Below are 17,674 nucleotides of genomic sequence, written 5' to 3'. Positions count from 1 at the left end.
ACTGTTCTTGTATTTTCAGCACAAAGCTACATAATGGGCTGTGTACATTCTACTTAAAATGGGTAACCAAACCTTAAATTTTAGTAAGTTGATAAACTTAACCCTGGCCTACTGTGGGGACACAAGCAGGAACTAAACATTTATGAGTTGTTTTTAAGACATCTTGTAAAATATTTTGTATGAGAATAATTATTGAAGATATTCACAAAAGATGTCACAGTTGCAGATTTGCATATTGTTGTAGAAATGATACCTGGCATTTACATTATATATATTGTAGTTTGCAATACTGTTTAAATAAAATGTTTTGCAGAAATTACTACATTTATTTATATATAAAACCTATGTAAAAGGATACAATGAATTCTACTTAAAAATACTTGCTTTCATATTTACAAGAATAAGTTCAAACTGTTGAAACACGAAACTATCATTTAAAATGCATAAACTAAATTAAATGAGGATATTACATTGTAATAAATAGATACACAAAAGCAAAACCTTACTAGTTTGATGTGAATATCATGACAGTGCGAAATATGGTTTTTAAATAGTAGATGACTTAAGTACAAACCTACATAATAGACTATGGGTACTGTGCCTGTTTCAGGTACTGAAATTGTATTTTGACATTATAAGCTCTTACACTTACTGCTGAGGAACATTTCTAAATGGAATACACCAAAATTGTTTCCATGATTTTATTTAAAAGTTAGGTATGTCAACGTCACATATATCAAAGATGCAAATTTTCAGTACAACACTGTTGCAAATCTATCATATAATTAGTATTTAAAAAATTCATATTATGTACTATTTCTATAATTTACTTCACTCATGTATATCTTTGTAGATGAACTTACACAAAGGCTACACCTTCCCAAAGAAATAATTAAGGCTTCAAAGATTAATGACTATATATATAAGAATATTTGTTACTAATTTACCATATACTTGTTTGTACATTAGACCATCTCATCCATGCAAAGAACCTGGCAACAAATCTTGCTTGTAAATGAACAGGCTTATATTAAGATTTAACATGATGGAAACTGTAATTGGCCTTTTACGGTCTCACCTTATGTAGCTACAGAGCTACATAATGAATGGAATATTTTAGCCATGTCCACTACCGGTATTGATAAATTTCATAATCCCTCACTGGTATGGCACCGAGACAGTAGGGTGTTTGGATGTTTGATTTTTTTCCTTTTTGTTGCTTGGTTTCTTTATATAGAAACAAGTTTAATTCCAATTTATTCTATGTATCAGATTTAAAAATCATTTCATATAAAGATTATTTATATTCATCTGTAACAAGCATATTTTTATGGAAGAAAATAAATACTTTATTTATACTTATATGACACAATAAAGATCACGTGTACTTCCAAATCCAAGTTCACAGGAACTACCTACAGCTAATTTATGTCAATACAAAAGATATATGCTTACAAGTATTTTTATGTAGCTGTGCTTAAACTTCATACGACGATCTACACACAACATGTAACAGTCAACTTCAGTGTCCATTTTTTTTAAATAACTTTAGTTTAAATATTTCAATAATCATGACAACTGTTATAGAATGTATATAACTATTTTCATAGTTCAATGACTTTCACATAGCTGTTCCACTAATTATACCTTTGGTACTCAAAAAATTAAAAAAAGGTTTAATAAAAAATTTGTCTTAACATTTTAAAGGATTTTTGGGTGTTTACACAGAAGCAACAAAAATAAAATAATGTAATTATAATCACGTATGAACATTTTTATAGAACTGCTTTCCTTCTTCAAAATATTTTAATGAAATACAAATTATTATATATATAAAAAATTCATGTTCCAAAGATTCCATCTGTACACAAACTACAAAAATCAACAATGCCATGAACTTCTGAATTTTATGAATTACACAGTTTTATATATTACAAATCACCCAGATCTAATGAAGTATTAATTGCATTTTTTTTCTTTAAACTTCTGTCAGAATTTACATTTAGAAAGTAGTCATAGACATTTATATTGGCAAGTGTTTAATCATTTCCAACATAGACAAAAACAGTTAATAATGCGCACTGGCCTAGACTGCACCGAGTGAGTGCCAGCTCCCTCACTGCACTTGTTTCAATCACACCAAACATAACAGTGAAAACTTGCAATATGTGCTTTATGACACCAAAAGCCGTGAAAAACAAACAAACAAACAACAGCAGTTGACTTGTATGTATTTGTAGTACCAGATAGTGAGAGAGAGAGAGAGAGTTGAATTTTTCATGCAGATAATGTAATTTTTCAACTAATCAATACTAAAAGCAAATAGTTTTACTAATAGTTGTATAACCTGTTTCCTCAAGCAAATATCTAGTGCTTTCACTTGGAATGTATTGGGCCAGTTAATAAAATATTAAAAAAAGCTATCAAACTTTGGTTCTGGAATAATAAAGTATTGTAATGTAATGTTAATGTCAGGACTGCAAATGTCATACCAACCTGGCTCAATACATGGTGAGGTTCAAAAATAAACTGAAAGGTGTGTTGTGTGTCTAGGCAATTCTGATATTTTTATACAAGGGGTTTAACATGATGTTCAGTTTTACCCCTGATGGTGTTGAAGAGAAAATATTATGGTTTAAGGAATTTTACTTTGGGTTTTTAAGTTGATTAGATAGCCAGTCAAGTCCCTCATATAACCCATCTCCACTGGTAGCACAGGTAGCCTGGATGTACCAATTACGATTTCTCAGTGAATGAAGGCCTAGTTTATCTGTGATTTCTGCTGCATTCATGGCATTTGGAAGATCCTACAAATAGATATTTTTTCCCTTAATTAAAATTTTTTAATGAAACAAAAATAACAGGAAAGCTAAAACAAACATTTTTGTGTATAAAACATCAAAAAATGCAACAAATTTATATTTGTTTGAAATTATTTTACACTACAAGGTGAACTATATGTAACTAGTACTTGTGCAGAAATAAGACACTGATGGGATCAACATATACTTATTAACAAGAAATACAAAACTATTTCTACATTAATCCTTAGGCCAGGAACAAAATTTAAGTTACCAACTACTATTATCTGCACAAACAAAAAATTAAATATTGTCATCATTATACTAGTAAAATGTATTTTCGAACATTTTTTTCAGTTTTCTGAAGAAATGTGTACAAGTTTCATTATTGTGTCAGCATATTCAATAAAAACCCTACAGATAATTGGTTATGTCAGATATTCTGATCGTATAAAGGGTATCCATAAGTTTACTTAAAATTTCCCACAATTTTATCAGTGTGTTTAGAATCAAAACAGATTCAGTTTTCTTAAGTTACTTAATGTTTTAAATGCTGGAATTTTTCAGTCTGTTTAAATACTAAAAATGGAACAAATGAGATTTTAGACAACCTGATTTTCTACAATGTTCATAAAAGATGAAGTTGTTTGTTTATCAGGTTAATACATCCTCACACAAATCCACATTCTTTTTATAATAATAACTTGACCTTTTCTAGATTCTAAAAATTCTTGAACAAGCTATTTGGACCTTTTAAAATAAAGGAGCATTTTCAAATGGAACTTTTAAAGAAATATTGAGGGTTGCTAGGTGTAACACTACAATATCTCACATTTATTTTCAAATAAAGAACTAAATTCCTAGTCAAATTTATAAAAAATATTCAGCATTTTCATGTTAATAAAAAATAAATACTTATATCTATCTTGCACTAATAATTCATGTGTGCATATGTTTAAATGAATTACTTAGATCATCAGAATAACAGATGTACTAACTAGTCAGTAAACCAGTTTCTTGAAAGTGATCTAATGTTTAAATATTCAGTTAAATTATGTTTACATTGTCACATTTATATACTGAGAAGCTAAAGCATAACTTACAGATAAGTGCACACAGAAGAATCTTATTCAATATCTATATCTTAGTACATTCTCTACAAACAATACAACCATACCTGTTTATTGGCAAAAATCAGAAGAACTGCATCTCTTAGTTCATCTTCACCCAACATTCTCATTAGTTCTTCCCTAGCTTCTCCAATACGCTCCCTGTCATTACTGTCAACTACAAATATAAGACCTAAAAGCAGTAATAGGAAACCGTTTTGTAATAAATACAGTTGGAATATAGCAAAATTATTATTAAAAACAAAAGATCAGTGACAACACAATATACACATTAAAAAAAACAAACTTCACTACAAATTTTAAATTCATTATGGGATTTTTCACTTCCAAGAAGGTTTAATCAAGTGTTTACTTACTGAATTATTTCAGTAGGAGTGCCTTATTTCTATATTACAATACTGTTTTAAGAAATAGGGTTACTTACATATGAAGGGAATAAATGTATGGTAAAATCGATCTTGATAAATAGCACATTTACCTTTTATCGACTAAATATCAGCAAAGTTGCTCTATGAAACTTCCTCCACTACTGATTTTACTACAGCATTAATATTTCACAGTGAGTGTAATTCATGAGTTATCTAAGTTGTACATATCTTCTAGTGGCAATCAAACCTCAAGCCCATGTTTCTTTAAGTTTATCACAATATGGTACAACAACTGAAATAATTAGAAAATCTTTCTTGTTAACAGGCATTTAGGTGTAATGGTGTATTTATATTAAACAAATGCTGCAAAGGTATGCTAATTATCTATTAAATTCTCCTGCAATTTTTTTTTTGCAAGTAAAATAAAATATGAAAACCAACAAAGATCCCAAAACTTCACCACCAATAACCTATGGCTTGAACCACCTTGTATGCCAAACAGATACCAATGAAAATCTTAAGAATCCTACTGCATACAATAATGTCCAGAGAATGAAGTTTATGAGGAGACATAAATACGTAATAACTAACCAACGATCGGCAAAAAATTCTTTGAATATCACGTTAGCAAGTTGGCTCTGCTACCAGGAGGCTGTACAACCTTGTACACTTCAGGATGCCATCAAATGTTACATCAAGTTGAGAAGCAGCCAACCTAATACATTCAATCTTTTGCAATGTGTTCTGTAATATAACACTGAATGTTTAGTTTTTTGGAAAAACAACAACCCATTTTTAAAATCTTCTAAATAAAGTAGCCACAGACATGGTTTTCTTCTGGAATATCAAGACTGACATAATAAATATGAACATTCTTTTGAGCAAACACAAGTATGAAAACCATGTCATATTTCCAAAAACACTGTCAGCTGGTTGCATTCAAAGAAACATGAAACAGTTTGATTGCCTTAATAACTTCTAATAGTTAGAGATAAGGATACTTCACAGCAATTGATTATAGATGAGATGATGCACCTTCACTGCAGCAGTTTTTAGGTTTCTTATTTAGGAATCGTGTGTAAACTTTGAAAAAATTGTCTTCATAAACCAACCCATTTACTTGGTCTTCTATTCTGATGAAAAACTCTTATTAGAGCAGATCTCAAAACCCTGGACGACAGGTTGCTTTTGTAACTAAACATTTCACTGAGGCATCTAGTATTTTCTTCCATTTTATTCATGCACAAGTATGTGTTCAATAGAACTCGAATTTAGAAGAGTTCTGGATTCTTGAAAGTTGAACTATTTCTCCATTCTTTTAGTCCTAAAACAAATTTTATTTCTAGAATTCTAACAGCAGATTCAGCACTTCATATCCTTAAGACTGAAGCACTGCAGTTGCACAACATTACTAATTTTATGCTATTTTGTTTTTCTTCTTTCAATTCAATTAATTGGTGTGCATGTTTAGGATAAGATGGGACCAATAACAGTTAGTTAAGGTGAAACTAACAAGTGGTTGTTAATATAATTTGATTCTTAGCATGCACTCATTTCTGTGAAAATAAATACAGCCCGCCCCCTAACTTCTCAGTACAAACAATAGTGAAGTTTGGTTACGTACAACAGAAGTTCTTTGCTTATCTGTACAGCATTGCACTTTCTAAACTCTCAAACACATTGATAGTTGGAGTACTATTGGCAACTGCTATCAGGACATTTGTATGTGCAACCTACTGATAGCTCGATGTATTATTACACTCCTAGTTTGATTTCCTTCCTTTGAGTATGTTACAAGCACCTGTGTAGAAAGACCGCTATTTTCTCAGCAAGCAACCAGTAGGCATACCAATTCATATTGTAGCATATCAGTGATAGTATATCTGTAACTGACGCATAAAATAAAAAAAATGAAGCATCTCTAGCAACCTGGAGCACTGTTACTATGAGGTTTCTTCAATGTTAATATTAATCTAATCAACTGCATTTTTCTTTTAGCATTTCTAGATGCATCAGCTATTTTTGTCTTATCATCTACCATGATGTGTATGTTAACAGCACAACCATTTGCTGATCGACAGCAGTATTCAACTTGATCTCGAACATTTCAGATTCCACTGTTTTGAAGCCATTTATTAGCCCATTTTGTAGCTACTGAGAAGTAGCCTACTTTCAACAGAAAAAAATTCATAAATTTAGTGTTACATTATGGTACACAATAAGAATAAGCAAGTGGCTTAGGCTAACTACAAGAAGGACTTGAGCATTTCTTCTCAACTAGACATTTCTTGTAGTGTTTCTTGGCAACCTAGAGCATTTGAGAATGTAAAGCCTCAAGGTAGCAGGACCTATGACAAGGTACTAAACATAAAATTCAGAGAACGTACTAATTTCACCAGTGGTCACCTGCATATTCTTGGATATTTTGTCCTACAAACCCTCTTTCTGATGGAGCTGAGAACACTTGTACAGAGTCAAAATTTTCATTCACATTGTCACTAGTATCTTCTTCTTGGCAAATAAGATGATGACAACAGCCAGGATTTTGGATATTTTTTTTTTGGGAGGGAGGGAGGAAGATATCAGTCAGGGTATACATGACCCAACACACTCCCCACTACAACATATATTTACCACTTTCATTATGCAATTGCAATGATGGCTGAAACCATATGGAATTTAACATTAATAAAAAAATGCAGCAGAAGACATTTAAAACAAATTCATATAAAAACATCCATACCTTGTGTGTTTTGGAAATAATGACGCCACAGTGGTCTAATTTTATCTTGTCCACCTACATCCCATACGGTGAAGCTTATATTCTTGTATTCTACTGTTTCTACATTAAATCCTGGAACAGGAAATTAGGTAATTATTAGAACCATATCATTTGTAGAAAAAACTTTTGAGAATTGATCTATTTCATTTTTAAAAAATGTAGGATACTGATTCAGCACCTTAAACTATTATGATACCAAATATTTTAACATTTGGTCATATTAGACAACATAATACATCAGAAATAATGAATGAGGTGATAAAAAACCCTAAAAATGAGAAAATTTAAAATGCCAAAATAACCAGTAATGCCATACATGCCATTGTCCCACAGATGATTAATATTAAGTAATTGAGAAAAGATTCAATTCCAAAAATGTGCCTTGCCTAACATAAAAATTACCAAATTTTTAGGCCACAGAATAATTTAAGGTATTTAATTTTCTGATAAATGTTTCAAATGTATTTCAAAGCTTAAAATTATAAAAAAAGTTAACTATGAAGAAACTTAGTGCTAGAATGCACAAAAAATGTTTCATACACTAATATAAATTTGATTCAGTGAACAAAAGGATACTCAAAGGATAAAACTACAGAAAAATAACAGGTTATAAATATTTTATTACATCTAACCATAACATTCTTCCTTGATACTGAAATAACCTTTTTTTACCTTCACATAATGCCAAATATCTACACCATGCTGAAGAAAGCAAGCAAACCATTAAAAAGCACAAGAAACAACACGGCAAAACTTTTTATAATGTAACACATACGAGTGTATTCTAATAATTACATAAGCTACAGTTTACTGATTGGTAAGTTTATTAGCTAACAGTTACCATAACAAATGGTCTTTAAGCATAATAGGAACCATATTTGTTTTACCAGTAGGTTTTGTCTTTTCACAATTAGTACCACGCCACTCTTATGCACAAAATTTCTCCACATTCACTCAAAAATACTGGATAATCGTTTTCCTTATCTCAAAAAATTTTCTTTAACCACAAAGCTGCAGAATAGATTATCTGTACTGTCCTCACTGCAGAAATAAAAACCTAAATGTAACATTACAACTCCCAAAGACTATCACTGAGTCATCAGGAGATTAAATATATAATTGGGTTCTTTTTTTTTTGTTCAGATACAGACTTAATTTATGAACTATAAACATTTTAAAATACTGGTAAGTATGACTTCCAATGTCACACAACTGTATTTTACAGTATTATTATTAGCCTTTAACCCTTAAACAGCAACCATCATCAATTGATGCTGCTACCTACAACATTCCTACACTTTCATTTACTCTTCAAAAAGTTATAAATTCCCCTTGCAAACTCTTATAAAATGCTGATCTCCATCAATGCTAATGACAAATCATTCCATGAGCCATTCCAATCACCCTCTTAGTAAAATAAAATTGTCTCAACCCTTCCATTATGAGTTGGGTGAAATCCACCCACCTCGTAACCACGAAATTATACTTTGATTTCTGATAATGTGTGCTTATCTTTATAAAATTTTGCAGGTCACTGGTAAACATTACAAGGCTTTTGCACACAAAAATATCAGGTTTTCAAATCAGAGATTTTTTCTTTCAAGATGTTGATTATCCCAACATGCAAAGTAATTTTAAGATTAAAAATATTTTTATGCATCAGAACACTTTCAAATTTCACATGTAAAATCTTTATAGCCTACATGTAATTATGAAATTTTTTTTAGAATAAAGTTTATATGTTATCTTATTTTCAATACTGTATCTTCAAAGGGGTTGGGTCAATTTGACTGATTTCCATAAAAAAATTGGGAATTGTTTTTCTAGTTTAAATAACTTAAATTTCATAACATACATTTACATGTATTTTTTTTTTATTATACTGATCTTTCAGTAGTGCCTGTCTAACATTATAAAAGTTAAAACAATGTAGAACACTTGCATTCATATTACTGTATCGGAGAATAAAACTGGCCTTTACAAAGTAACTTGTCTTGACTGCATTGTAGTTTAGTATTTGGTAAAACACAGTCACATTTCACTTTTAAGACATTATATAAGAATATATATATATATACTACTTACAAACAAGTTCTTAATTTTTCTTAAAATATACAACAGTAAATAAAGTAAAGCAAATAATAATTTCTTCTGGTTTTGACCTAGGTTGCTAAGTCTTATAAAAATTATATATGTGGAGGATGTGAAATGAAATTAGATTTTATATAGTATACACACACTGGAAATAACCAAAAAATCATAATTTACAATATTGCTACCATACAATTCCATTATAACTTATCAAACTTAGCAAGCAAGCTGTATTTGGGCTTAATAAAATATGAAATTTCGATCATCATAACACTCAAAAATGCCTGAGAAAGCCATCAGGTGGACATTCTGAGCTTGTGACTGATTATTCAAGAGTCACTGATAGAAGTTTATATGAGAGTATTTCCAAAAATTGAAAGAGATGAACTAGTTCAGTGTGTTTGAATCAGTAAAGGAGTGGTAACTCAGCAAATAGGAAAAACAGAAGGTTCTTATTTGATATTCTAGCTTCTCAATATCAGTAATTTGAGTTCCTAATTCATAAGAAACCATAGACTTTGTACTTGGACATCACAAACATCTAAATAAATGTTACATTCAACATACCTCATGACATAAAAAAAAAATCAACATTTAACAAGTTGAATCCCAAGCCTATTTCGCTGATACTTTCCTAGGTTCCACTAGTCATTGTACAATTACTTTATGTGGTTGTCGTGTCCCAGCCAATAAGTGGCTCTTAAAAAAAAAAGAGAGCATGACTCACCAATGGTTAAGTGGAAGCCAATGTGTTATTTTTTTGGTACTTATTTTTAAGTTAAGTCATGAATCATACTAAAATTTGAATTATATTCTACAATTTGATACCAAACTTATTGTCATACGTTCAAATAGCAGTTCAATAAAATTTTGAATGCAAGTTAACAAACTCAATAACATGGCATCTGGCTTGTAGCTATAGCATTAACTGGAACCTGACCTATCTTTTTCAAACCTTAAACTTGTCTTCATTCCACTGATTTCCCATATAATGTAAGCTTCAATATATATCTTATTCTTCTTTTCACAAGAGAAAAGCCAAGCAATCTTAATCTATTTCTATGAGATAACCCTTCTATTCCTAGCCATTTTAGTAGCTTTCCTTTGAACCATTTCCAATAAACCATATCCTCGGCTCGGCATGGCCAAGCGTGTTAAGGCGTGCGACTTGTAATCTGAGGGTCACGGGTTCGCATATCTGTCGCACCAAACATGCTCGCCCTTTTAGCCGTGGGGGCATTATAATGTGACGGTCAATCCCACTATTCATTGGTAAAAGAGTAGCCCAAGAGTTGGCAGTGGGTGGTGATGACTAGCTGCCTTCCCTCTAGTCTTACACTACTAAATTAGAGACGGCTTGCACAGATAGCCCTCAAGTAGCTTTGTGCGAAATTCAAAAAACAAACAAAAACAAACCATATCCTCCCACAGATAATGAGAAACATTTTACAGAGTATTATGCATGTGACTTAACAAGTGATTTGTGAAAATAGACAATTACATATTTTGACTTTTAATTCACTGAACTAGAGCAACTACATCTCATTCTCCTAATTTCTATTTCTATTCTTCTATTTTATTTCATTATTTAACTCTTCTTTATGTGAGGCTGGTGAGTGGAGATTAAGACAGGCAGATGGTGTATTCCCATTGCAATGTGGATCTAATTTATGCAGTCACCTCCAAAACCTATGATACATTTTATATCCCACATTATAACTTGTACCTTGGAATCCTTTCAATTAGTGCAGTATTTATTTTTGTTATAACAAACTATATATATACACAGATAACTGAAAAATAAAAAATTACTTTATCAATATCACAAAATTATATTAATTTATCAAGTTTAATAAATAAGTTGTATTTGTATCTAAAAAAATATGAAATCATGAACTGGCAAAAGATTCAACTTATTAACTCGAGGGTTTGTCTCAAAACAAAGAGAGTATGACATTATATTTGAAAATAGCTGAGAAAATCATTGAGTTTCTAATTGCTTATTCACACATAATATACAGAAGCAAATGTATACAAGGGCCTGTTTCAAAAATGGAAAGAGGTAAGCAGGGGGGGGGTCACTGTGTCTGATTCACTAAATAGTGATAGCTCAGCAAATATAAAAGATTCTATATTCTATCTTGTCAATATTAGTATTTTGAGTTCTTAATTAATACAAAATTATATACACTTTGTATTTTGATATCACAAACATCTAATTTAAACCAGTGCTGCATTCAACACACCATGTGACACACAAAACTGATGTTTAGGTGTTTGTTTCATATTTTAAGGAATTAAAATGTATAATATTAAAATTTGAATTATAATCTACAATTTCATACCAAACTTGCCATTCATTCATAAAATAGTAGTTCAATAAAATTCTGTATGCAAGTCAGCAAATGCCATGACATGGCCTCTGACTCATGACCCATCTCAAAAGGGTTAACAGCTGCTACTATTTATATTAGCAAATTTTGAATTTGCATTATGAAAAATTAACTCATAATACTCACCGCATCTGAAACACAGAATAATAACCATGGAAACTTCAAAACTTAATTTTATTTTTTAAATTTATTTGATTTAGAATACAACGAAGAAAACACTACATAACAGCTATTTGTTATACAGTTATGAATGATCCCTGAAATAATTTTTCATACGTACAGTATTCTCAATGATGCCATGGGTTAGGAAAGTCATGAATAATTGTGTATTGAAGGGATTATTAGTTTTGTAGCAACAAACATAAACCTGTGCTTTTGGACAGGCAGAAAATTATAAAAATCTGTGACAGGTAAGAAGACAGCTATGGATAAAATGAAATTTGAAATTTAATTTTTTATTTGCAAATTATGCTAATAGATGTTACAAAACTATCAATTGTAAAACATTTCAGTTAAAAACTGCTGAAATCTGATATCAGGTCTGCATCTTTCATCTAATAGGTGCTCAGTAATCTGAATACGGTTCATCAGATTTTCACAATGATTTTTCTTCAGACATTTTCAATCTTATGAGTAAGTTTACAATGTTATTCATTAAAGAAACAAACAATAAGCAAAAGTCTGAATAAAGAATCTTATTTTTCTCTTGAAATACACACAACACTATCACCACCTTTTTTCCTATTTTAGGATAATATACAACATGGTCGTTAAAAAATACACATGAAAAATTTGTATCAATGACGATATGGACTGTCAGAAATCTGAAACACCAACACAGTAAGAAGAAATGGAAATATTTCCCTAATCACATCTATTTTCATAATGGAGCATTAAAATATACTTTCCAATGTTTATCTACATACAAATATACAAATGTCTACCACATAAAACTACAATACAGTAATAAATGCCAACAGATACTTTAAGCAGTCAACAAATATCCAAATGTTCGCTGTTCAGAACGGAGATTTCGCAAGTTAAATAATCATGTCAAATAAACTGAATATCAATTATCTTAAAAAATTATGAGCTCACCTATAGTTGGAATAGTAGTAACAATTTCTCCTAATTTTAATTTGTATAAAATTGTTGTTTTTCCTGCAGCGTCAAGCCCAACCATCAGAATACGCATTTCTTTTTTGCCAAACAGGCCTTTGAAAAGATTAGCAAATATGTTTCCCATTGTGTGGACCTGACCAGAAACCTACAAAAAGAAGTTTAATCACAGAAAGTTAACATTTGTATGGTAAGATTTAATTTGACCAAAAATGTAAGTTAAATAAGAGAAACAATCAAGTTAAAACTGGTCTAAGCTTGTATAATACTTAAATCTGCTTGTAAGTCTAAATAAAATTTAGTATTTATCCAAAAGCTTAAACATTATGAAAAGATGTCTTGTAGGATAATATTATGAAATACAATAGATTACTCAGGCCAGTAACAGTTTTACTGTTGAAATGTTTACATTTTTAACCCCATAGAGCATACTTTGTGTCAACTAATAACACAGGCATTCAAATTTAAACTTCATAAAAGTTGTTTGGGTTTTAATAATGGATTTTCCATAATTCAGCTACACAGATATTGAAAGTATTCTTTTTTTTCCTATCATGTGAAAATTTTTTACAATTCAGGAAGACAAAACTCTTGTGTATTTTATAATAATGGATTGCCTTGAAATTTCACGTGACATAAGAGTCCAGCAGAATACATCCACTAAAAATATGTCACAGTTTAAACTGCCATAATTTAATAATAACCATGTGTGTCCTGCAGGTTATTTTGCCTGCATAACATTACCATGTGTCTTGTTTAGTATAACTACACCGCCTACAGCGATGAATTAAAACGTACATAATCTAAACGTTAAGCTGGTCGAAACTGGAAAAGTGATCTTCCCTCTAAATTAGACTAACACTTTACCTTTTGTAAATTGTACATTTAATTAACGATTAGTAACTATTGCCTTGTTATATATACATACTTGCCAATTCTTATCTCACCATTTTTGTTTGGTTAGGGTGATTTTATACCTTTATTTTAGTTGCGTTTTACCATCTTAAAGTAGAACTACTGTACCCATAAATCAAATTTGAAAATTGTACTTTGTAATACTACCAATACCACTAACACGTAATAGCAACACTATGAACAGTAACAAAATTAACATTCAACACCTTTGTGTTAAAATTCCCGTATGATGTAAATAGATAAAATAAATGGTTGTACATTTATTACATCACATATTTTGGTTTATTACTACCATTACATATTCAAATAGAAAACACGAAAGATTAATTTATTCCAATAACTGCATACAGTTACTCCTACCTCACCCAACTCTGAAACAGACCTGGCCACACACAAAATGGCGAGAATAACCCGAATTGCCAACGGAGAGCAGACCTTTGCCACGTCAGGCAATACTGCTGTTTCAAGGCATCACGTGATGCAAATCTTGAATACAAATAAATTTAACTCGAGACAAGTATTGATAAAAATTTTAAGAGCTAAAAATACCTGGTCGTTCTGTTTCAACTTATAAAAACAAAACAAAAATGCTAACTTGCGCTATAGTATGAACAAAGTTTATATACTTAATAAACATTACACTTTTCAATAAACATACACATACTTATTAAGGTATATATTTAGATAATATCAACTCATGGCAAGACAAAATGCTATCAATGTCAGTTATTAATTTCATTATAACGTGTTTTTGTCATAAAATTTGAGCTTGTTTAGATTAAAACATTAAATTATTATTGCTATTTCGCAAGAATCGTTAAATTTTGGTTAATACTACAAATTTTAAATCAATAATTTTGCATATTACTGAGTCTAATCTCGAGGTCACAATGGTACATATTGATTCCTATTAGCATATTATGTTAATTTTGTAAAAGTATTCTTGTTACATATTTTATTTTTGAAGCATTTAGCTGTTTCGTAATACAAGTATTTGTTGATTATTCTTCGAAATTATGTGTCAATAATTTTCCGATAGATGCCGCGTTTAAATAAGTTTGTTAATAAGCGCAGAGAAACACAATGAGCTATCTGTGCTCTGCCCACAGCAATTAACAAAAACCGACATTTCAGCATTATAAGCCCTCATATTCACCGCTGCGTCACAGGAGGAAGGTGATAATAATAATGTGTAGAATGACAGGAAGCCGTAGTCACCATAAAGTTTACATTTATATCTAACAGAAACTAATACAAATGCCTGTAACTACATTAATAGACAACAATCTCACGAGCTTCCTACTCTTTAAGTAGAACTAAACTTGTAAAAAGTATTCCAATTGAAGCCTTGTCAGATTTTTTGGGAAAGTTGCCACAGCTTTATTCTTTTTAAAATGAAAAATCCTATAAATATGACTAAAACTATATTTTAATTTTCAATAACAGGCGAAATTAGGGGCTTATCAACAATCACATTTAATTTTTTTTTTGCTTTTTCACAACACCAAGTATTTCTTACAAAAGAAAAAAGGTAGAGTACATTACAAATGCTTACATTCAAATGAATAACAGTTATAACAGATTTATTATCATACATTTATTTTTGTTTGTTTGGAATTGAGCATAAAGCTACACAATGGGCCACCTGTACTCTGCCCATCGCATGTATCGAAACCTGGTTTTAGCGGTGCAAGTTTGCAGGCATACCGCTGTTTCAATGGGGGCTGTAATACAGTTATTTTAATAGCGATACTTATTTTAGTTAAATATTTATATTTAGGAATGTATGTGAGTTATACCATTATATGTGTATTGCGAAATTCCCGCCTATTCCATAAATTTGTAGAAGCTTTTTGAGTGTATGGATCAACAATATATGTTTTAAGAAAGCACTAGCGTTTCTTCGAATATTGTTGCCAACTGAACTTTTAAGAACCTCGCTTAAAGTTTATAAATCGACGCACCAAGAGACGGTTTTGTATTGTTGGTCTGCTGCAGTTGGTATGCTATAAACCTCAAAACCTATAAAGGTGATTAACGCTTATCAGTCGTTTACAGATATTTGATCAGGAATGTTTATAGATTTCAAACATTAAAAATCATTTAATTTCAGTGAATTAACTTTGGACTTTAGTATTTTTACGAAGATATTGTGTAACTTCAGAGGAAAAACTTAGTGTGAAGAAGCTAGCTTCCTGTTAAGTGAAGTGTACCTGTGTATCAACAGAAAATTAATTAACTCATCGTGAAGTGTCGTTAAAATATTCAGTTTCAGACCAGGTAAAAAACTCAACATTGTTTGTAAGTTTATAAAATGTTTTTATTTAAATCATTATTTGCAATACCTGTTATTGCAAATTGTATTTTTGTTTGTATATTTGTACTAAGAAAAACTGTGCGTATTAATTTTGTTGGCAAATATCAAAAGTTTGATACGTATCGATATTTAATTAACTTTTAAATCAAATTTACAAGTTAACCGTGTTTTAGGCTTTTTGAAATCTTAATATGTAACATAATAAGTTGGAGGCTTGTCTGGGATAGATTACAATACGTAACACTGTGCACTTCTGAGCATTAAAGAACATTTTTTATCTTCTAGCCTATTAATTAAGACTATAAAAGTCCTTTTGGATAAGAGGAAAATTCTTAACAGAATAATTCTTTATGGAAAATTTGCATTAACAATGAATTTAAAAGTACTAGACAATTGTTTGTTGTCAAGTACAATGTGACACCATGAGCTGTCCATGCTCTGCCCACCGTGAGTAGCTTTTCCAGAAATTATTTAAATAATAACTATAAAGAACAAACAACAAAGGTCGTAAAGCGTATCATGAAGGGACCACACTATGTTTCCCTAGTAAGAAGAAATATCTATTTATCATTGCTCTGTTTTCTTTCTTTCACTTAAGCCAATTTCCTGCCAACTTCTCAAAATATTCATTAGTTCCTTAAGTATTTAAGTTACTAAATCATTTCATTGATTCACCTTATTAAAAGCTTTTGAAAATCAAAGTAAACAACAGAAATATGGATGCTTTTGTGATAATTCGAATTGTTAGAAATATCTTCAGATACGTTTCTGTTGGTATTTAAGTTAAAAGTTACACGTTAGACTATTTGCTCAATTTTCCCCATTGGGATCGAATTCCGATTTTTAGCATTATAAATCCTCAAGCTTACCAATGAATCACCCAGAAGACGAAGAACAGTGGTTAACCCTTTGGATTAGTTTGTAAAGCTCTTGCTTGACGTGTCAAAGGTTTTGCATTTACTCCAGAATGATCGAAGAACCTTTCTCCAGGACCATGCTTAAAACCTTTAATGCGGTATTAACTTTTCAAACGTTAACAGAATCTAACAGTTTACCAACAGTAAAATTAATCATGTTATAGCTCTGCTGATCTTCCTTACACACATTTAAAATAACCTAGAAGTGACACTGAAAATCTTCCAATCACCAGTAATTGCCTTTGTCTTACAGTCAATAACATTTTGAAACATAACCTTTAATCTGTGATATTACAACGATAGAAACTGGGTTTCGATACTCAAGTGGATAAAGCAAAGATAACCTTTTATGTAACTTTGTGCTTAACTGCAAAAAAAAATCATAACAGCTAAATTTCTATTAACTATCAATGTTTAAATATAAATATTACTATGACCAATAGCCTTGAATAGGTGAGAATGCAATCTAAAGCAGAGGGTACGCGAATCAAGAAACGCATTAGGCCTAAACACACAGGTTATGTGTTCATTTTATCTTCGGTGAAAAATAAAATAAACCTTTAATGTGATCATTAACAAATTCATCCGCTGTATAACATCGAATAATAAATTAAACAGAATGTCATAATTTATATGCAAAAACGGCTCGTTTGGGTTGAGAAAATATTTTAATTGAACACGTGAACATCGGAAACATTACTTAAATACAGATGCATGAATTTATTACGTCATCATATGTTAACTTTAATATTTTATAACATACTACATTTATACTATGGTGACGAAAACCTCTAATAGATGCCGTCACATCTATAGTTTTATTGTTGAGTTGTTTAATTTT

At 30.6% G+C, this 17,674-nt stretch overlaps 1 pseudogene across 1 annotated transcript; it reads right to left on the bottom strand.

Annotated features, from left to right (window-relative positions):
• Window positions 1-687: 687 nt before the first annotated feature.
• Window positions 688-14,049, bottom strand: LOC143246516 (ADP-ribosylation factor 1-like; annotated as a pseudogene). The gene is made up of 5 exons (XR_013026015.1): window positions 13,965-14,049; window positions 12,664-12,832; window positions 7,043-7,153; window positions 3,979-4,103; window positions 688-2,807 (listed from the first exon to the last, which is right to left on the bottom strand). The product of XR_013026015.1 is annotated as an ADP-ribosylation factor 1-like (transcript).
• Window positions 14,050-17,674: the final 3,625 nt, after the last annotated feature.

The sequence above is a fragment of the Tachypleus tridentatus genome, chromosome 3 (assembly GCF_004210375.1).
Source record: "Tachypleus tridentatus isolate NWPU-2018 chromosome 3, ASM421037v1, whole genome shotgun sequence".
In the NCBI taxonomy this organism is placed as follows: domain Eukaryota; kingdom Metazoa; phylum Arthropoda; class Merostomata; order Xiphosura; family Limulidae; genus Tachypleus; species Tachypleus tridentatus.
The sequence above is the reverse complement of the archived record's forward strand: the minus strand, read 5'-3'. Positions and strand labels throughout refer to the sequence as shown.